Source organism: Ambystoma mexicanum, chromosome 8 (assembly GCF_040938575.1).
Source record: "Ambystoma mexicanum isolate Mex_15411 chromosome 8, UKY_AmexF1_1, whole genome shotgun sequence".
Taxonomy (NCBI): Eukaryota; Metazoa; Chordata; class Amphibia; order Caudata; family Ambystomatidae; genus Ambystoma; species Ambystoma mexicanum.
Window position 1 is genome coordinate 340382992 of NC_090929.1, and position 22239 is coordinate 340405230.

General features: G+C 42.9%; 1 protein-coding gene across 4 annotated transcripts in view; it reads right to left on the reverse strand.

Annotated features, from left to right (window-relative positions):
* Nucleotides 1–22239, reverse strand: part of EXD3 (exonuclease 3'-5' domain containing 3) — a 3187846-nt gene that overhangs the window by 2872318 nt on the left and 293289 nt on the right. The gene's annotated exons all lie outside the window — the stretch shown is intronic.

Here is a 22239-nt window from a genome sequence, read left to right on the forward strand (position 1 = left end):
TATAAAATAAAAATATATTTAAAAAAAAAATAATAATAGTGATCATACATTTGCCAAGTAATTCGCCGGATGTACATATGTATATGAACTACATACAGAGTTTCACAAATTGTCTATTGTAATTGAATGCAGTGTTGATTTAGGTTTTCCTCTATACACTAGTATATTTCCACTGTTTCGGGCAATTCATCTATTTTTTTTCTTCCCTTTTTATCTAATAATGAAATTAAGTTACTTATCGATGCACCCATCACTCATGTACGACAAAGAAGAGACCTGATAATACTATGTTTTTCTCTGCATATGTGTGTGAAGCATTTCACATTGAGAATATTTTGTATTTTTATGTTTAGGAATATATTTAGTATGTCATTTTATATGGTTGGAACATACAAAAGGGGGGGATATCCGAGGGAGGTGTCCAATGGGTGGGTGTACCTATCAGAATGGGGACAGTAACACAATACTGGCAATTGACACCAATACACCAATAAATGGGAATTTGACGTCACAAGAAATAAATATATTAATAAATATATTATCAGATGCAAAAGGTATATGTGCCATATGCAAGCATATTAAAATGTTTTAGAAGGCAGACCAAGAATAAAAAGTATGATGAATACAGAGGATTAGGTTTTGACATGAAAGAGGACGTGCACCACCCTGAGATGAGTAACAGTTGGTATGCGGACATGAGCTTGGAGGGGAAACAACAGAGGGTAAAAGGGAGTTGTTATATTTGCTCCTTAATACCACACGCGTTGGGAGCCCCCAAGGTACTAATACTGCAAGAGGTTCTCCTATTGGATGCTCAATGTCTTGTCCGTCTAGCACTATGTAGGTTTCGAAGCACGTTCAAAGTGAACAGCATAAACCTTGTGATGATGGACCCAGATGACCAGCAGTGTCCCCGCAATGCCAAAAGCCCACAGTGCTTACAAAGACCATACATGCAGTTGGAAGGAGTGAAGTTAGTGGACAATCGATGGGAAGAGACTGATGAGCTGTATGTAAAGAAGTGATTCAGAGGGTAAACAAAGCATGCCAAGAGTACTGGGGAAGAATGTGGCAAAGCTAACACGGATTGAAGGAAAGGAGAACAAGTGAAGGTGCAAAAACAATAAGAACATCAACTGTGCTTCTATAATGCAGGAGATGTCCCAGTGGGTACAAATGACTAGTGCAATGTGACAAACATTGCAGACGTCAGGAAAGGAACAGCAGCAGTGATGGATATGTACTGGGTGTGTGGCCAGCATGCATTCTTGCACCTCCCACCATCATGGAGGGGCATATGTTCAGTGGCCACAGAGCACTCGGCTCCTCTCGTGGTCCCTGAAGCGCACCAAACTATGAGACCAAGGAGCTTGGTTACCCCCATGCCATCACTAGGGCCAACCGCCTCTGCATCACCACTGCAGCCCCCTGTCTTCCGGATCTTGACAGGGAAAAAGGAAAACACCCCTTTAAAAAGAAAAAAAAAAAGGTCCAACTATCTGTCAAAAAACTAAGCTCAATTGATTCGAGAAATAACTGATCAATATAGACTGTACAATAAAGAACAACAAGTTACCTACCCTTGGTAAAGTTCTTTCGACTGGATGTTCCTTCCACATATTCCTCATCTTATGAGATCTTCGTTTCCAGTTTCAGACGCTTCAGAGAAAATGTTCTCTCGGCAGAGGGAGCTGTGCGTCGAGGTGGTCGACTCGCTGTCCCTCGAAGGCTTCTATCTCGGCTGACATCACCGTTGAGTATATACAACACGCACAGCGTCTGTTGGCTTCAGTTCTGTTTTTTCGCCACCCATATGCATAATTACTGGCCTTGAGAAGTGCCTTTACATTGTAAGACCTTAAACGAGTGCAAGGTCTAAAGTTCGGAAATTCTACAGTGGGGTAGGTTGGGAGGGCGATGAGGAACATGTGGGAGGAACATCCAGTCGAAAGAACATTAGCAGGGATAAATAACTTTTTCTTCGAATGTATTGTGTTCTTCTACATATTCCTCATTTTATGATAGACTCCCAAAGCAGTATTAGGTTCTTTTGGAGAAGGGAGTAAGATTTTAGAGTTATTGTTTGCCCAGAATGGAGCATAGAACTGCCTTCCCAAATCTTCCTTCATTGTTAGAAGTGTCTAAACAATGTTTTATGAATGTGTGGAAGGTGGAACAGGTAGCTGCCTCGCAGATGTCCTTTATCAGAACTCCCCTCTGAAGGGCAGAGGAAGTTGCCATGTCCCTAGTGGAATGAGCCCTTGAACCATCTGGGGGATCCTTCCCAGCCGGCATGTAGCACGCCGAAATTGCCAGTATGGTCCATCTCGATAGGGTCTGTTTGGTGACTGACAGACCTAGTTTGTGTCCTCTGTATCCAATGAAAAGTTGGACGTTCTGTCACAACTTTGCCATTCTTGAAATATAAAAGCTTAGAGCGCTCCTCGGATCGAGTCTATGGAATCTTTCCTCTTCCTGGTTAGGATGAGGTGGAGGATAGAAGGCAGGAGGCACAATTTTCTGTGCTAAATGGTAATCCGACACAATCTTAGGTAGAAAAGAGGATTTGACCTTAAGGACAACCTTATTCTTGTAAAAAATGATAAACCGAGGTATACAGGATAATGACTGCAACTCACTCACCCTGGGGTTGATGTTATTGCTACTAACAAAATGGTTCTGTAAGTTAGTAGGCTTAAAGGGAAGAAATGGAGTAACTCGAAAGTATCCCATGTCAAAAACTTTAAAACTAAGTTAAGGTCCCAAGTTGAAACTTGTAATGGTGTAGGAGGAAACATATTTGTAAGTCCCATATTTGTGAGTCCTTTAAGAAAATAAAGGACATTTTTGAAATAGGATGCCTCTTCCGAGGTGCGCTTGAATATGGAAAGCGCTGCTAGATAACCCTTGATTGTTCCACTCGGGTGCTCCAGATTTTCCAAATGTAGTAGAAAAGATAACGCCTTAGGTGTATCTCATTGAAAAGGATCCACATCCTTCTACCTTCTCCAGCTGCAGAACTTGTTCCAACAGCAGCGTTATAAGGATTCTGTTGCTGGCCTTCTGGCCAAAAGCAAAATCTCCTTTAAATCTTTCCCGGGAGGTCCCAAACCTTGTACCTCAGCCTGTCAGAAGCCATGCGTGAAGACTCAGTGTCCTGCCCTCGGGATGGAGAACCCGAGGCTCCTCTCATGAGAAAAGGTCCTCTCTTTGTGGAAGAGTATTGGAGGGCATATGGACATGTCCAGGAGGTCCGGGTACCATGTCCTCCTTGCCCAATCCGGGGCAATTAGGATCATGGATTTCCCAAACTTTCTCAACCTCCTGATCACGTGAGGAATGACGGGGAATGGAGGAAACGCGTAGATGAGTGAAAACTCCCAGGCACTACGAAAGCATCCCCTCAACCTCCTCTTGGGAGGTAATTCCCTGGAGCAAAACAGTTTGCACTTCCGGTTAACACTGGTTGCAAACAGATCCACTTCAAGGGTTCCCCAAAGAGTGAAGATCTCTGGAAGGACTTCCTGAGCTAGTTCCCAGACTAGACGGTGCTCTGTCTGCTCAGAGCATCCACCGCCGTGTTGTCCTCTCCGGCTAGGTGAGCTACAGATAGAGAGACTCCTTCTTGAATTGCCGAGAACCAGAGCTGCATTGCTTCACTGCACAGTGGTAGTGACCCTATGCATCCTCTCTTGCTGAGGTAGTACATGGCCACTGTGTTGTCCATTATCATCAGGAAATTCTTTCCCCGTACAGCGGGCAGAAAGGCTTTCAGCGCTAGTCTGATTGCCCTCAGCTCTAAAAGGTTAATGTGTAGTTTGGACTCCGATGGAGACAAACGACCACTGATTGTCAGATAGTTGGCATGGGCTCCCCACCCCGTGAGCGAGGCAGCCGTCACTACCGTCATCTCCGGCCATTGGTGCCAAAGGGTTTCTCCTTTCAGAATGTTGTCCTCGCAGGCCCACCACAGAAGGTCTTGCGAGAGACTGCTCGGAATCTGAAGGTCTGACATCCTGCCTGAGAATTGGCACCACTGTGTTCTGAGACCCCATTAAAGGAATCTCATTCTCAGGCGAGCCTCTGGTACCAGAAAAAAGCAGGATGCCATGAAGCTGAGCAACCTCAAAAAGTCAAAGGCCGGAAGACGCTGGGCACTCTGAAATTTGGTGACCATCTGCAAAATCTCTTGAGCCCTCACCTCGGGTGGTGGGGCTTTTCCCCCAAGGATGCATCCAGAACTGTGCCAATACACTGCAGCCTTTGAGATGGCTGCATGTGAGACGTTGTGTAATTGAGGGAGAAGCCCAGTCTGTGGAGGGAGTTGCAGTTGATACCGAGATGTTCCTGGGCCTGTTCGGGTGAATGTGCCCTGACCAGCCAAACTTCCAAGTAGGGGTAGATGTGAATCCCCCTCTCCTGAGACTTTCTGCCACCACTGCCATTACCTTGGTGAAGACCCTCAGGTGGAGGCCAGCTTGAAAGGCAGAACTCAAAACTGATCATGAGAACCGCCAATGGCCAACTTCAGGTACTTCCTGTGCTTGTGATGGATTGGCACATGAAAGTAAGCATCCTGAAAGTCCAACGATACCATCCAATCCTGGAGCTGGAGGGCCTGAAGGATCTGAGAAAGTGTGACCATCTTGAATCTGTCCTTCCCGAGGAACTTTTTCAAGTATCTCAAGTCCAAGATAGGTCTCAGTCCTCATTCCTTCTCGAGGATTGGGAAATGGGGAAAATACCATCCTCTGTTCCTCTCCATCAGAGGTACTGGTTCTATAGCACCTTTCTCTAGTAGGGTCAAAATGTCCCGCAACAGGAATGGATCTAGAACATTTAGCAAATGGTTTCCCGTTGGATGATCCCAAGGTCTTTGTATAAAGGGGAGGCAGTAACCCTGGGCTACTGTTTCCAGTGCCCATGCATCCGAAGTAATACCTCACCATTCTTTCAGATGCTGTGATAGTCTGCCTCCCACCGGGGTGTCACGAGTCAAGCCCTCAGAGTGGTTTTGAGGCGGTTGAAGCAGCGGCTGATGGTAAAGATGCTGCTGCTTCGGCGGGCTTTATACCGCTCCCTTGTTCACAACGAGGGAATCTTCTCTGTCCTCTTTGACCAGCCTGTTCTCTCCAACTGAGGAGTAGTAGCAAACAGATATACCCCTCCAAGATGTTCCCCTGGGGTGAACAGGCTGTGGCTGCCTGACAGCAGCACTTAAGGACTTGACTGCCGTCTTTGAGGTCTGACGCTTTTCAAGGCTATCGTCAGCCTTATTTCCAAATAAAAGGGAGCCGTTAAAGGGCATGTTAAGGAGTCTGGATTGTACATCAGGTGCTAATCCTGACTTCCTCAACCACACAAATCTGCGTATGACAGTGCTTGCCGCCATGGCCCTCCTGACGCCGTCAGCAGTGTCCAGACCTGATTGCAGAGGCTCACACATGGCCTACTTGCCATCCCTTATCACCCTCTAGGATGTGATCAGCCGCCATCGCTATGCAGTCCCACAGGCTGTAAACTTTGCAAGGTCACATGTGGAATTAGCAGACTTTACAGCCATGCTGCTTGCAGAAAAGACTTTCTTTGCCCAAGAATCAACGTGTTTGTCATCCCTATAAGGGGGAAATGGTTAGGTATGCAGCTTGCTTGCAGGCAGATGTAGCTGCTTGTACTACTAAGCTTTCCGGAGTTGGGTGTATTGCTAGGTAGCCAGGGTCACTACAGGATTTGCCTGTATTTTCTTTTGTCAGATTTTTGTTTACTGCCGGGCTGGACTCTGCAGCCTCCCAATTTGCTGCAACCCTTTTTCGCAGTGCTACGTGGCATGGTAACATATGGTCATATTGAGGACCGTTGTCCAATATGTCAGTCAGGTCGCCTTGTTCCAAAGCAGGAGCTGGTCTACTCCATCCCAGGAATTCTACCACCCTGGACAATAAGCTTCTGTAAGATGCACCTGCATGATCAGCCGGATCCAATTTCCCAAAATCTAGTTCTGGGGAGGGGTCTACCACACTAGTTTATTGTAGGGTGTTATGCAGTTCCCTAACCCTGGTCTCTTCTGAAATGAAACATTTTAGATATGCTAATATTTTTGTGAATACTTGGAGTATCCAAATGGAGACCACATGGGGGGGGTATCATCTGAGGTTTCATAGCCATCATATCTCACATATGGATGTCAAGGATCTAAAGAAATTCTTTTTAGGTAAATGTTTAAAAACCTTTTCCTGGCTTTTTGTGGTAAAGGCTCTTTAGAAGAATGGACAATCAGTGTTGATGTTTTATGCATCAACGTCAATGGCGTTGATGGCTTGACTTTGGGCTTATGCTTCGAGGGACTTGACCCTCGACTCGACAGCTTCACCGATTTCTCATTTTGTTGAGTTCTCGAAGATTCTTAAGTAGTCTTAGGCTTATGACCCCCGGGATCGAGGGCGCGCAGGGTTTTGCCGTGGCCTCAAGCTCATCAACGACTGTAGCATGGCCACTTTTCTTATGCTTCGAGGAGGATTGGGCCTGATCCTCAAAGATTTTGCGCATCTTCTTCCTAAAGTGTTCCCACTCCTCTTTGGAGGAAGATTTAGGCAGGCAGACTACGCTCCTTTCCGAGGAAGATGAGGGAGAAGAAGGTGATCTGTGCCTTCTCTATGATTTTTTCGGTCACGACGGGGAGTGTCTGCTCCTCTAGTGGGACCATTTTTTGATTGTTCTTTTTGTGAGAGGCATCCCTCGACTCGTTGGATGACCCAAATTTAGACTGAGTGGACAGGGATTTGGGGACAATCGTACCCACCGACAGTTTAGCTTTGCACTCTTTCAAGGCCTTACCTGTCATCGACTGACAGGATCAACAGTCGTCTGTTACATGCTTGATGACCAGGCACCAGATACATATTGTATGCGGGTCCGTACTGGACATTTTGGCGCTGCATTTTAGGCACTTTTTGAAGCCCGTCTTCAGAGTATTCGGAGCTGAAGACGAGGCCATTTTCGATGCGTTTCCAAAGAAAACTGAAGCACACCGTAATTCTCGAAGCATTCGCAGGAAAACTGAACAGAAGCCAACAGGTGCTGCGCATGGCATATATACTCGACGATGTCAGCCTAGATGGAAGCCCTCGAAGGACATCGAGTCGACCTTCTTGACGCACAGTGCCCTCTGCCGAGAGAAACAGTTTTCCAAAGCAGCTAAAGCAGGAAACAAAAGATATAAGATGAGGAATACGTGGGAGGACACAATCCATTCGAAGAGACATTTTTCTCTTCTCTTTTAGTGCCAGTGATATAAACAGTTGCCAACGCTAAATGGCTACAAATAGTTAGATGGGCACTGATACAGCTGGCGAACAATACTGAACAAGGATTCAATGCAATCAAGGTTGAACGGAGAGCCACCCGGTTAATGACGCTACACAAACGGTATGTGCTCGATCTGCTCACGGCCATGGAAGGGGGCATCTGTAAAAGAAATAGGAGAATCATGTTTCACTAACGTACCCCCAAACGATGCAGCAAATGGGTCTCTCACACAGATATTAGAGGCCGTGCACACCCTCAGAGAACATATGCAGACGGAAGCAGGGATTCATAAGAGTGATTGGTTCGATGACCTCTTCTCGTGTGGACTGTCGTGGTTGGGAGCAGTTGTGCAGATACTAGTGCCATTATTTCTTTTCTTTTTTATTCAAAGTGTAATTTGTTAAATCAAAACCTTATACACTATATAAAATTTAAATTCCAAAATACAGATACAATACAATTAACAATTGTACACATAATACACATACTAGACCATATCAGTTAATTACAATTTGTTACAATTCATTACATATCATCTTACACACACAATGGTTCATTCCCTTAATCAATTCATCAATTTTCCATTATAGTTTACTTTTTACATAAAATTCATCTTATAAAAGAACTTCATCATGTCATTGTATCGATGTTCCTCAAATACTTTAAAACCATCAACATATTAATAGAACCATATACATTAAAACCATCATCACTTCAAATCAAGTCATTCCCACTGTAACTACCAACATTTCTTAAGTCATGCCAGTGATACTAATAGGCAGTCTTTCATTAACCAGTTGAATTATAGCTCTTTTCCAAATACAGTAAGCAGCTCCAATATAGACCAGGGTTTCAGCCATATAAAATGATGACCAAAACTGATCGCTGATAACCATTCTAAAATCACAAACAATGTCTTTATAGCCTTTATGATACCACTGCTGTAATTTAGAGCAAGCCGTTAAAAGGTGTCTGCAGTCACCTCACTCCCACAGTACCTACAGACTCTTGCATCCCATGGAACATCGGTCCATGTCCCCACAGTCATTACAGGGAAGAATATTAAACCATAAATGAGTGATGAATCAGGAGAAGTCTTTACTTGTAATCTTCCCTAGGTAGCTGCGAGGAAGAGAGGGTTTCATCCCCTGTAGTATATACATACCAGGGAATGCGGGAAAAATAGTGAGCCAATTGAAAAAAAAGTGTCCTCTTTTTTTGATGTAGGGGCACGTAAGGAGAGGACTACGCCGCAATAGTACACAGAAAAAGAAAGACACCACAAGCTACCTAACAAAGTGGGCACTGTAGGCTTTGGAGCTAGTTCAAAAAACCAAGTCAAAATGAACGTACATCTCTTTTAGCAAATATAAAAAGATGACTGGGTCAGATTAGCAAAAATGTGTTACAATTTATTTTTAGCATATCATAAAACAGGTTTAACACAAGTCAAAAAAGTCCCCGTATTGGTTGTGTCGACAGTGGTAAGTCTGTTTCCAGTCTTATAGTTGGCTCCATACATCGGTCAAATTTTCAATCATGTACGTTCAAAAAGGCTTTCTTCAGGACACATTAAGCAAACATTTTTTGGGTCTGTAATATCATGATAGCAAACACTATTGTATTCAAATAACAGCATATCTGCAATAAAAACATACATTTTAGCCGACCAGGCATTGAAATTCATACTTTCTATTTACATTTTGACAATTGGGCAGAACGTGCCACCTGCCTCAAACAACTTTCAATGCACACCATAGTTCTATATTCAGTTTGCACTACCCATGCAAAAGCACAATTATTTCTTTTACCTGCAACTAATTGCATTATTTAATTACAGAGTTTAGATTCTGCTAAATTGTAGTTCACATGCTACACAGAGTCCCACTTAGTTTTATCTGTAAGCATATTGTGGTTCTAAACAAAACAGAGAATACTGCCTCATTTTTGTGTGTTTTGCAACCCAGATTTCCATCACAAAAAGCGGACCGTAAGTGCATACCTTTCTGTTTTCAATATAGAGCCGGAGAGTATCTGTCATATCTGGCAAGCATGCAAGAACATATTATATCAGCTATTCATGAAGCTGTAATTTAAATGAAACCTTGTGTCACATATATAATTGTGTTAGACATGCCTGATTGTACTAGTTAAAAACAATTAAACAATCCATGAAAGCCTACCTCGTAATTCAGGTAAGGTGACATGCAATAGAAATGTTTCTTTGTTTTGCTGTAGGCGATTGCCCGAATTAGACGTGCTGAATTGCTTGGTCTAGCTACATACGACTGGTGGAATACAAAAAACAGGCACGCGAGGATGTTACTTTATGCTGAGATTTGAGACTCTCAGAGTAGTCCAGTATCAGGCATGAGGGAACAGTGACTTACTTTTTCGGTCAGTTGTGCTTGCTACGATCGACGCGTACGGATCCACTTGCATGAATGCCGGTGTATTCAAAGCAGCGCCGCGGAGTCATGCGATATAAATCAACATGGGGGTCGCGTGCTGACGTTTCTGAAAAGACTAGACCATCAGTGTTGTTTATGGTTCTATTGATGGAATGATTGAAAAAAAGGGCCATATTGGTATACAAAAATTGGCCTATTTTCATGTAATTAATATTGGAAACCTGTATAGAATATCAATTTTAGCTCAGGCATATGTTGTAAATGCGGATGTGACTAAAGTAGAAATGCATAAGTGTACACTTCTAGATATGCAGGATCAGCTAGAACAAAATCTGCTCATAGCTGGGAATCCATCAGCTGAAACAAAAATTAGATGAATGGATATGGGATTATTTATGTAGAAACATATTCCACTCAATATACAAATTTAGACCATTTTTAACAGAATCTAAATTATAAATCCATTTTTGTTCAAGTCTGCGGAGTCTCAGACCTCTGTCTCCACCACGAGGATGGTTGTCAAGAGTTTGAATGACACCAAAAAATCTCATGTGAGTGTTTAGCTTGTTTGTAATGTTCCACTAAAGGTTTATCTATTGTGCCGTTTTTAATGCAACATCGATGTTCGCCTATTCGGGTATGTATGGGTCTTTTGGTCTTTCCAATATATATCATCCCGCATGGGCATTTTATACAGTATATTACCGATTTCGCGGCGCAGTTTGTGAAAGATTTTAGCTGCCAATTTTTCCCTTTGAGGTCAATAGATTTTTTGTGAATTTACAGATTGAAATTGATAAGAGTTTTCCCGTGAGTTCAACCAGGTGTTGAACAATTTTAAGTCCTCTTCACTGCCTCGCCAGATCATAAAAATATCGTCAATGTAACGATATCATGCCCGAATATTGGCAAGGTATGGGTTGCTGTTATCGTACATGTTCACATTATCAAAATGATCAATACAGATTGGCCAAGTCGGGGGCAAAGATTGCTCCCATACTTGTGCCATGTAGCTGTTAGAAGAACACATTGTCGTGTATGAAGAAGTTTTTCGTGAGTACCAGATATATGCACTCTGCAATGAAGGCCGATGAAGGGCGTTTATCCTCGCGTGTTGCTAATAGTTGAAGCATCACAGTGGTGCACTCATTTTGCAGGATGTATAAAGAGACGATATCTAACGTGACAAAGATCTTGGTTATCTATAGTTAGAGTGCCTAAAATTCTAATCATAGCCATTGAATCTTGAACAAAAGGTTTCATATTGATCACAAATGGTCTCAAAAAAACATCTGCATACACTGACAATGGCTCTAGCAATGAACCAATGGCTGCCACAACTGGGCGTCCTGGAGGTGTAATTAGGTCTTTATGTATCTTGGGAAGGCAGTAGAAGGCCGGGGTAACTGGTTTCTTATTAATCAAGAACATCTTCTCGTCCTCGTTGATCCATCTCTCTTCTGCAGCGCGAGTCATCAGACTACATATTTCTTCCATGATTTTGTTAGTTGGGTCTGGCGGAATTTTTTGTATACCAAAATGTCAGAGTTGTTTCTCTATTTCTGTATTATATAGATTGACATCCCAGAGCATGATTCCACCACATTTATCGACCGGTTTTATCACAAAGAGGATTTTCCTCTAGATTTTTCAAAGCTAAACATTCTGGTTTTGAAAGGTTATCCTTGTGTCTATTTTTATTGGCACAAAGGTATTTCATGTCTCTTAGGGTTTTCTTTTCAAAAGGCCAAAATCTCAGGAGAGACCATAGATTGTAATGGTGTGAAGGTGGACGAAGGCTTTTTGCCTGAACTGTTGTCTGCTCTTTTAGTATCTTCTTTATCATGGAAAAAATATTTAAGTCTGATGATACGAAAAAAAAAATGTCTCATTTCTATTTCTGTTTGAAAGGTGTTTGCCTTTTCTACTGGAACAAAAGATAGGCCCTTGGAAAGAACACGGGACTCAACTTGTGTCAATATGTGTGTACTTAGATTAAATATTGGATTTACCAAGTTTGTGGTGGGATCCATTGCCGTGTGCGCATTCCATGGTGCCCCCATTGTCTGTTTTTGCTGCAGTTCCCTCGCCGTTGAAAAAATTGTCCCCGCTTTGGTGTGGCCGAGCCGCTGGTACTAGGTCCATTAGAGGTAGTGTCGGAATCACTACTATTGGAGGAGTTCGAAAACGTGACAAGCTTTTTGTTTTTTTGTTGTTTCGTATAAAATTGCCCTTTCCAATTTGTTTGATTGGTATTGTATTGTTGGTAAAAACCAGGAACCAAATATGGATACCGGATTTCTTCTTTGTAGTTGGCAATATCTTTGAGTTTCCAAATGTGTTTGCCTAATGTAACGGTTTTGAATTTGGACATCTCGTCATTCTTTTTTTCCAATGTAGATTTTATATCTGGGATGACAGACTCCTCTTTGATTTTTTTCTCTAATGTGTCAAGGTCTTTGTTGAATTTTTCCTTCTTGCTCAGCTCTTTCAATAATCAGTATTATCCAATTGCAGGAACATATATACATACCATACCGTTTCTTCTCGGCCAGTATGGACGTATTTTCACTAAGGTCCCATTCTATAGCTTTACATTTCAGACATTTATACATTTTTTTAATACCTCCATCTTCACTCAGTAATCTCACATTGATATCAAGGAAAGGAATCACTATTTTCTCCAATTTCTTTATGAAATTATTCATTTTATCCTTCTTGAGCAAGTTATTGCCAATAATGCACATTAATCCCACTTCCGAGCAATCTCTTACTATAATCTTCACAAAGCTTACAACATCTTATCTTCCATAACGTGGAGAGTGCTGTTAATCCCAACTCACATCTCAGAACCTCCGCCGGGGTAGAATTAGCCACCATCAATACCGGCTTCCATAATTTACCCTCTATTTTGTCTAAATTGCTAAGGTATTTTTACTCCACGGATTACATTGTGTATAATGTCCCAGGCACAATACAGCTTTTATACATTTCTAAGTACCCTTCCATGGAGTGAAACCCCTTTTTGGCCATTTAAGATCTAGTTACATTCCATTTCTTCATGACCTTGATCTTAATCATTTCAAAATAGAAATTCCTGGGAGGATCATTTATCATGGGCATACCAAAATATGGGTAAATCTCCACCACCTCAATAGTTTCAGTGTCTATCCTCCACTTAAATCTCTTCTTCTCTTTTTTCCTTTTATTCCCTCCAAAATGCATAATCTGTTTTTTCTGCATTAATGTTTAGATTATTGTCTTTTGCGTATTCATGGACCGCATTTAGCATCCTCTGTAAACCTACCAGTGTTTTGTCAAGGAGAACAGTGTTGTCTGCATACAAAAAAACAGCTGATGGTCACCTCTCCCACTTTAGGTGGGTTGTTGTTAATTCCTTCAAACTTCTCCCACATGTCCGCCACATAGAGGTTGTACAATACAGGAGAGGTGATAGACCCCCTGCTTCAGGCCTATGTTAGTGTGAGTAGGGGGAGAGACATTACAACCTTTACTTAGATAGATAGTAACAGTAGTAGCTGTATACATTTCTCTTAGGAAATGCAGCACTGTAGGGCAGATCTTCCAGTCTGCTCCATAGTCTATCTACTGTGTCAAAGGCTTTGGAGTAGTCTATATAACGGACATACAAGCTGGTACCTGTTTTCCCCCCCAGAGTATCCTCAATTATATAGTTTAGCAGAACCATGTTGTCGAGGGTACTGTGGCCCTTTCTAAACCCAGTTTGTTGGGGTAGTAACAGCTTATTTCTTTTACTCCAGGTGTTAATAATCTCTAGGAGTAGTGAACGGAATATTTTACAACTAGAGTCCGCCATCGCCAGGAGTCTATAGTTACTGGGTATACTTCTATTCCCTATTTAAAAATGGGTACCAGTATGGTTTTTCGCCAACTCTCTGGTATTTTACCATGTTGCTAAATAGCAGTAAAGGAGTTGGAGGAGGATAAAGGCCCATTTCTCAGGAATGCACCTGACTATATTGGCCAACCCATCAGGGCCGGCGGCTGTAGATCATTTGATTTTGTTTATAATCCTTATAATGTCAGTACTATCGAATGGGAAAGTCTTTATTGCATCATTCCAACACATCGTTGTAATATTACAGACATTATGCCTAACAAAAAAATTGCTGAGTTATATAAGCCATCCATTCCTCCTGTCCCACTAAATTGGCCTCTATATCCTCTTCCTCATTTAAAAATTGCCTGTACAGGTATCACATTTTTTTAGAGTCATGCGTTCTGCATAGAATGTACATCCTTCTCCAATTGAAGTTATTCACATCATGTTTGTAATTTTTAAGCCAATTCTTATGCTTTGTTCGAATATTCGTAATACATTGCTGTTTCACCTCTTCCTTGGTCTCTGTATCCTTTTTAAGATTATTTACTTGCCTCTTAACTTCTTTTTTTCCTTCTAGAGATATCACTATCAAATAGGTTGTGTTTTTTCCCTCTGTGAGTGGTAATGCTAATTCTGCAGTTCGATTTTAAAATCAAGCCCAGCAGATTTTTAACAACCTCCTTCTTTACCAGTGGTGGTAATTGTGCTGGTGATTTTCTGCACTTGCCAGTTGGGACTTCAATGCTGTGCTAAAGTGATCCCTAATAGTGCGATGATGATGGTCTCAATTGGGGTAAGCAGTGCACCTTGTGGTACGAATGATGGGCAGGTACAAATGGATAACCCAAATATTCCCCGTATGGTGAGAATAGAGCAAAGAATTGACCACCCTGGAACAGTTGCTATGGCACCACCTGATCCTAAAAACTATGAGGAGCACAGGGTTGACACAGAAGGATATGGGGGCTGCATGTATCTTACTTGCACTCTGGAGCAGTACGCTCAGGTGGGACAGTTTGCGTTCAGTATGTAGAGTGTGGGTTCCCAAGAAAAGGACATGGAGGTATGAGGAGGCTGAGAGGATGGCAAGGGAGTCAATATAGAATTAACGAAAAGGGGGAATGTTGGGGAGCAGGGGTGGAAGTCCCAGGCCTCTCTGCGATTTAGGCAGAGGCGATTGTAGAAGGTGATTTTGTAGGGGAGATGGGAGAATGGAGGGGTAAAAGGGGGGCGTCACCCATAGAAGCTGGATTGTAGTGGAAATGTAGTGAATTCTGGTATTAATATAACATGTGAATGAGTCTCCATTTTAGAAGTTAGACACCATCTTGAAATTGAGGCCTGTTGCCATAGCTATGGCAGTATGCCTAATCCTGTTCCAAGGGTTAGAAGCATGTGTGTGCGTCTTATGCTTGCAACCCTGGCAGCCCTGCAGAAGGTGAACTCACTGAAGAGACAGTTCGCCATTGTGTCTTATTAGTGCATGTAACCCAGAAGGAATGTGCCCTGTAAGGCCAAGAGATGGCTGGAATTTATCTTTGGAGAGCTATCCCACTAGAACGAGGGTGCAAGGGCTTTAGGCCTTTGCCAGTCCAGATCTTTATAGCGGCTGGGGACCCCTGTGCCGAGGACCACAGTATTTGAGTTCAGTGACCAGTCCAAGAACCCTTGGCCATAAAACTGTAAATTGGCCAATCTATCAGAAAGCTCAGAGAGTGGCGACAGGCTGCCCCCACCAGCGGTTGATGTGATTTGTGCTGCAAGGTGCCAGGAGAGAAGGTAAGAAATGTAGGCTGCCGGTGGGAAAGTTGTGGAGGCGCTGGCGTGTTTGGGATGGAGCAGGGTTCACATAGTTCTGAGAAGTTATCACAACCTCAAAAGTAACCGCCTTGCTCATGTCCTTGGTCCCGGGTACACTGTAGAGCTATGAAATAATTAACAGTGTAAATAAATTGCCAATTAGAGTTTTTGCACCCGATGACTGAAAAAGAAGATCCCATGTGGAAGGAGATGGGCAGAAGATGCTGGGACGAATCGCCTGGCATACCGTATGGAGCAGGCTATATGCGTATAGAGCCGCACCAACCAGCTACACAGATTTGTGACCTATGTAATGTACATCACTTGTGACCTTGTGTATTTTTAAAACCCATTGCATATGCTGTTTTTGCCAGAGCGCTCCTTGGCAGCAGAGCTCTTAGCCGGCACGTACTTTTATTTTTGTGAGATTAAACCTTGTTCTCCTTGCAAGAGGTCTGCTGGGCCTTTTTTGCTGTATTTTTTCTGGTGTGTACATTGAAGGATTACTCTACACCTGGTAAAAGGAGCACTCCTCGCTCCAGGGATACTCCGTTGCACGCCTGCCACCGGAGCCCAATTTAGAATGGGGGAAACTTTCAAAAACAACCCTTCCCGCTGCGCAACCTCTGCATTCAAAGCTTTTGAAGGTAGAGACCCTCTCAGAACCAGCATCCGTTTGGCAAACGACAGCGCCTCCGGCGTCTCTGCTCTCCTTCAACTTCTGCTTCAACTGCAATGTTGAGTTACTGCAATTACTCCACCTCCCACTACTTCTCTATATGGCCTACACATGGGGGGGTCTTTTGTACCTCCCACTCTCCCTCAGATGTGAGTCATTAACACTATTATGCAAAAAACAAGGGGGGCCCTGGGAGTTTCTCTGCCAGACATTAGTCCTGGTTGCGAGAGCCTTACCCAAATTCTTTTACTCACTATATTTCACATACGAGAAATATCCCAAACATATCAGTCTTTGTCCTGCCCAGGGGCAGTCCAGCACCGAAATGCTAGGCAATTCTCCTCTGAACAAGAGTACCAACAGCAACCCAAGATACGTGTTTCAGTCTGGTTGGACCTCATCAGTAGGGGGGAGCTATGCCTCTCTAAGAATAGTGAGCAAGGGGTCTATGTCCGATTCCCATACTAACTTAGGGTGAGACCCAAAGTTACTTAAATGTGCAAAAAACAAGGGGGGGTCCTGGGAAGACATTAGTCCTGGTTGCGAGAGCCTTACCCAGATTCTTAATTTAAGAAACTTTAAGTAACTTTAGAGGAAAGGATCTAAGAAGTATAAACAATGTGAGGCAACTAAAGAAATGGGAGTAAACAGTCGCGTAACCATGATACAGTTTGGAACGCAAGCAGCAAGCACTTTGGTCCTAGAGGAGCATGTGTTGTAGGTAAACTGTGTGAAAATATTTGTAGCACAATTCGGTAGACAAACATGTTCAGCCACGCTTACAAGATGAACACACTTTCGGCACATTAAAGCCTTACAGTATTATTTTGTCTCCTTCCCCACATGCAAGGCAGTCAGAAGAGGCAGTAAAGAACCTTAGCACAGCAACGCGAAATGCAGTAACGATTGTTTTGGAAAAAAGCAGTTTACAGAGGCTGCACATCAGTACAGCATAAGACAACTGTTTAATTTAACCATTCAAGGTAAAATAAAGAAAATTGCACTTTTGAAATTCAGTATGCAACGAGAGCAAATAAGAAATATAAGATCTAGAAGTCTTCCGCTACTTACGTCCCTTTCACTTTCACCCCACAGCTGCAACCCCCCCCCCAAAAAAAGGAGAATGCTGCTTGTGAAAACAAAGAAGCAATATAGAAGAATAAGCCGCTGACTCCAAAAGATCTCGTTGTCAGTGAGGTAAATAAAAGAGTCTTGTAAGCAGGTCTCGATATAAGGGTTGTACCAGACCTTTTTACACATGAAAATCTTGTAAATACAACAGCATTATTATTTTTCTGTGTACATTAACACACAGGTTTACAGTGGAGGGCAGTACAAAAGGTCAGGTTGCTTGACAGAAACCAGAACACTACTTTTGATTTGTATCTATATGAATGTAATTGCAAGCCATGAAGAAAAGTCTCAAACAGATTTGTTTTCTCGAAAGCCTTTAAATAAAAACACACACCGCGATAAAATGAATAGTTTCTTTCCATTCGGCTTCTGCTGTGTTGTGTGTAGATGCTCATGGAGCAAACAGAAGCACTATGCATATTTATTTTCAAAGCATTTTAGTATTGTATAATTTATGAGATGGAAAACCAAGTTGCAATTGAGAATTCATCTTTTCTAACAAATTATACTTTTTTTCTCCAGTGCAAGCAAACCAGTATTGCACAATTGTATGTTTCAGAGTTCCTGTGCTGTGTTATAATTTAATGTACACTCTATTTATAAAAGTGTGTACAATTATGAGTATGCACAGTCTAGTTTACATCTTTTCAACCTTGCAGTCAATGGGGTACATTACCATAAATGGTCAGTGCGGGCAGATTCTTTGTTCAAGGGTGCGTGATATGTAGGTTTCAGGTTCGAATGCTGCGAAGGACAACTCAGCCTTTCATGGTCGATAAAGGAGTACCAACTCGGTTTGGTGATAATTGTGATAAATATGTTCTATGTACAGCGCTTTGCCAAAAGCGCTAGATTAAGTCCTTGCCTCTCTCCACTGTTGTATCATAACATTGACATACCATTAGGTAGTAATAGTTCCAGGAAATTAAGACTTTCATCAAACATCAAAAGACAATTGTGCTATTAAACCTCAAAACACACAATACAATTCAGGTTTGCTTTACTATGTATTTGGCTAGGTTTTTGTGTTTTCAACATTCAAATATATACAGGAGAGATCAAATGCCCAGACTTTAGAGAAATAATGAAAGGTGTATTCTGTCACAATGTAGAAAGCTGCCGCATGATAATGATTTCCGTACAGTTTTTTGCACATGTTGGCTGGGTGTCGCATACATTTTTACTCTGGAAATCACATTTACTCTCAGTTTAAAAATGGGGAGTAAAATACTTCCACCTCAAAATCTTTTCTGGAGCACTGCTTGTAAAATTAGCAGCCTATCCTCAGTTTCTGTAAAGATTAAAGTTTGTTATCGTTGCAAGATGACTCTTCGCCTTAATTTCCTAAAGGGGTGCATTCATTCTGGTGTGAGCGCAATTAAGGGGACCCCAATATATTTAAGGGAGTACCCCTGTAAGTTTGGCAACCTTTCAGTGGTGACCCTGACGTGATCCTTACTGTTTTACCCCCGTACTTTGCGAAGCCCCAGGCCAGTCAGCCACGCCCATCTATAGCGATCAGACCCCTAAATAATTAAAAAAACATGTATCCTGAGCTACTTCTAGAAGCCATTTTAAAAGAAATCCTTTCTGCTCACTGAAGCGCAGCGTGGCTCCAGACAGACAGGCCAACATGGGGACCTAGTAACGGAGGAAACACTCAAGTGAACAACGCTCATGTGAGTATACTCTTGCAAGTGATAACATGAGAACATGTATGTATAATATGGTGATGTGAATGAAATATTTGGTGATGTGAATGATGTACAAGGTCGATGGAATAGGACTTTTGGTGATGTATTATGGGATAGGACTTTTGTGATATATTATGGAAAAGGACATTTGAGTATGGGGTAGGACTTTTGGTGTATTATGGGATAGGATTTCAGGTGATGTGTTAAGGAGTAGATTGTATCACAGGTGGGTTATGTATTGAAATTGTCAAATTTTGTTTTTTCTACTTTTTATAATGAAAAAGGGAACCTCGGGTCATAAGGACTGGGAAGTAATGGATCCTCAGCCATAATGGGTTGAAAAGGTAGTACCACACATTATTCTTATATGACGATAGAAGCATATTAAAAAATGAAGGAAGGTGGTATTACAAAGGATATAAGGAAAAACAGTAGTGGCTCAGTAAGGAATGGGCCTGCATTTTTCTCTTACTGTCTTTTGTGGTAAAATAAAGGAAAGAAGGTGGATGAGTCGCAGTGCGTGCATGTATGTGTGAAATCAAAGTGGAGAAAGTGTAAAGGGGGTGGGGAAAAAGGGGGGATATGTATTTTTGTGTAAAAGGTTGAAGCATGCAATAGGGGCTAAGTGAAGTATTAGGGACGCGGGCAACATTATGGAGGAAGAAACTCCAATAAAACATATGCATAGGGTTCTGCCACTGTATTGTGAGAGAATAAATAAACAATGGATAGTAGAAACAAAGGAAGGGGGGACGTCCTGCTCTTGGCCAGAGCAAGGGCTCCCATAACAGAAACATGCTAAATAAAATGTCAATCTTATTCTCAGCAAACTATGAAGGGAACAAGTCCCAAAAAAGATTAAAATTCTAGATCTCTGGAAATAAGTGGAGGATATGGAAGATTAGGAAGGTGAAAAAGAGAAACAATGTAATGGGATATACCCCGTAACGCCTAAACCTGCAGTAGGGTATACAAACCCAGTTTATAAGCCTCCAGTCGTAGAGAGAGAGTGTCAACAGGATTATAAGGATTAGCAACTGGGGGGGGGGTGGAATTTAAGAACTTTTGCACCTCCATACAGCCCATCCACAAGCACTGATATGCCCGTAGCAGTGGTGTACCCAGAGGGCCCACAAGTAGACAGACAACGAGTTAAGAGCATTGCAGGAAAGGTTAGTCAGGTTACAAGAACCTGAAGAAGTATCACCAGAAGGGAGTAGTTTCTTACCTGTAACTCCATTTCTTCAGCGTTGGTATCCGTCATGGTTTCACATGCTGTGCATATTCCCAGTCGTCAGGCTGGGGACCTCGGTCATTTTTAAAATAGCGTTTTCCTATGGAAACTTCGACACTTCAGTGTCCCATCAACGTTCTTTTTGGGTGCTTTAGCCACCACCAATAGGATGTAGGGTATAAATAGCCCCGCCCCCGCAGCTTCCCTTCAGATTTTAACCTCCAAAGTAGAGGCAACCTGAACCAGGTTTGCATGTAGGTGCGGCCGGTGGGCGCATGTGAATCCATGAAAGATACCAATGCTGGAGAAACGGAGTTACCGGTAAGAAACTACTCCCTTCTCCAGCATTGGATCTTTCATGGATTCACATGCTGTGAATAGATTACATAGCCGTATCAATCATGCATGGAGGTGTGCAATGCAAACCAATACATCACAGAATTACATACATGAGACCAGAAAAAAAAATCAGCAGTGATAACGTTCAAATAGATACCCCGAAGCTGCGGGGCTTACCTTATTGAAACAAGCGTTGCAGGACTGCACATACCACCTGTACATCCGTATCCTGCTGCTGTTCCAGACAGTAATGGCGAGTAAAGGTATGCAGCACTGACCAGGAAGCCGCCTGGCAAAGGTCCACCAGCGGAATCCCTAACCATAATGCCGCCGACGAAGCCGTATACCTTGTCGAGTGTGCCTTGGGACTTCTATGCAGCGGCTTTCCCGCCTTAGTGTGGCAGAGTGAGATAGCTGATGACACCCAGCGAGCCAGTCCCTGCTTGGATATTGCCTGTCCTTTAACGGAGGGTCCGTAAACCACAAACAGTTGTCAAGAAAGTCTGAACTCCCGAGTACAACTCAGGTAAAATTTCAATGCTCTTCTCACATCCAGCGTATGCAACGCTCTCTCTGCTGATGTGGAGGCAAAGAACGATGGTAACACAATCGACGAAAATTTATGAAAAGTGGTTGGCACTTTTGGAATAAAATGCGGGTTAGTGGCCAGCACCACCTTGTCCTTTAAGAACCCTAAGTATGGAGGATCCACGACCAGAGCTTGCAATTCAGATATTGTCCTTGCCGAAGTAATGGGCACCAAAAATGCAACTTTCCAAGACAAAAACTGCAAATGCGTCGACGACAGAGGTTCAAACGGAGGCCTCATCAGACCTGATAGTACTACATTGAGACTCCATCCCGGAGGGAACTTCTTGACTGGAGGAAAAGTTCGAAATAACACCTTCAGAAAATGCTTGATGAGACGATCACTAAACAGAGACGTAGCATGCTGCTTCCGAGTGAATCTAGGAATCGCTGCCAAGTGTACTTTTATGGAGGAGAACGCCAAACCTTTATTCGCCAAGTGCAATAAGTAGGGTAGAACTTGTTCCAGTGAAATGTTCAACGGGTCCACACTAGGCTGGTCTTTACACCACACACAGAACCTTTTCCATTTACACGCATAGGAGACATTCGTGGACGGAGCTCTAGCTGCCTCCAAAATGCATCGACAATCACCGGGAATGTTCAGCAGGCCAAACTTGGAGAAATCAGGAGCCAAGCTGTCAGGCTGAGAGCCTGGATCGTGGTGCCAGACAGCACCCTTGTCCTGAGAAGATCTGGCATCACTTGCAAACGAACCGGTTCCGCCACTGATAGATGAAGCAGGTCCGAGAACCACGGGATGCCTGGCCCAGTACGGGGCCACCAGAATCACATGGCATGGGTATCTCCGAATCCACTGGAGGGTCCGCCGAATTAGTGGAAAGGGAGGAAAAGCGTAAGCGAACCGTTCTGTCCACGGGAACGAGACCGCATCCCCCAGCGACCCGGGCTGAGCACACTTGCTGGCAAAATCCTTGCAGTTCTTGTTCTCCCGCGTTGCGAAGAGATCCAACGAAGGATGACCCCATTTCCGGAAGATCATGGACACCTGTTCCTTCAGCTGCCATTCGTGAAGTTAGCTTACCTCCCTGCTGAGCGAATCCACCTGCACATTCATCACCCCTGGCAGGTGAAACGCTACAATACTGATGTTTAGTAACAGGGCCCAATGCCAAAGTTCTTGAGCTTCTTTCGAAAGCACTGGAATGAGTGCCCCTGTTTCCTTAGGT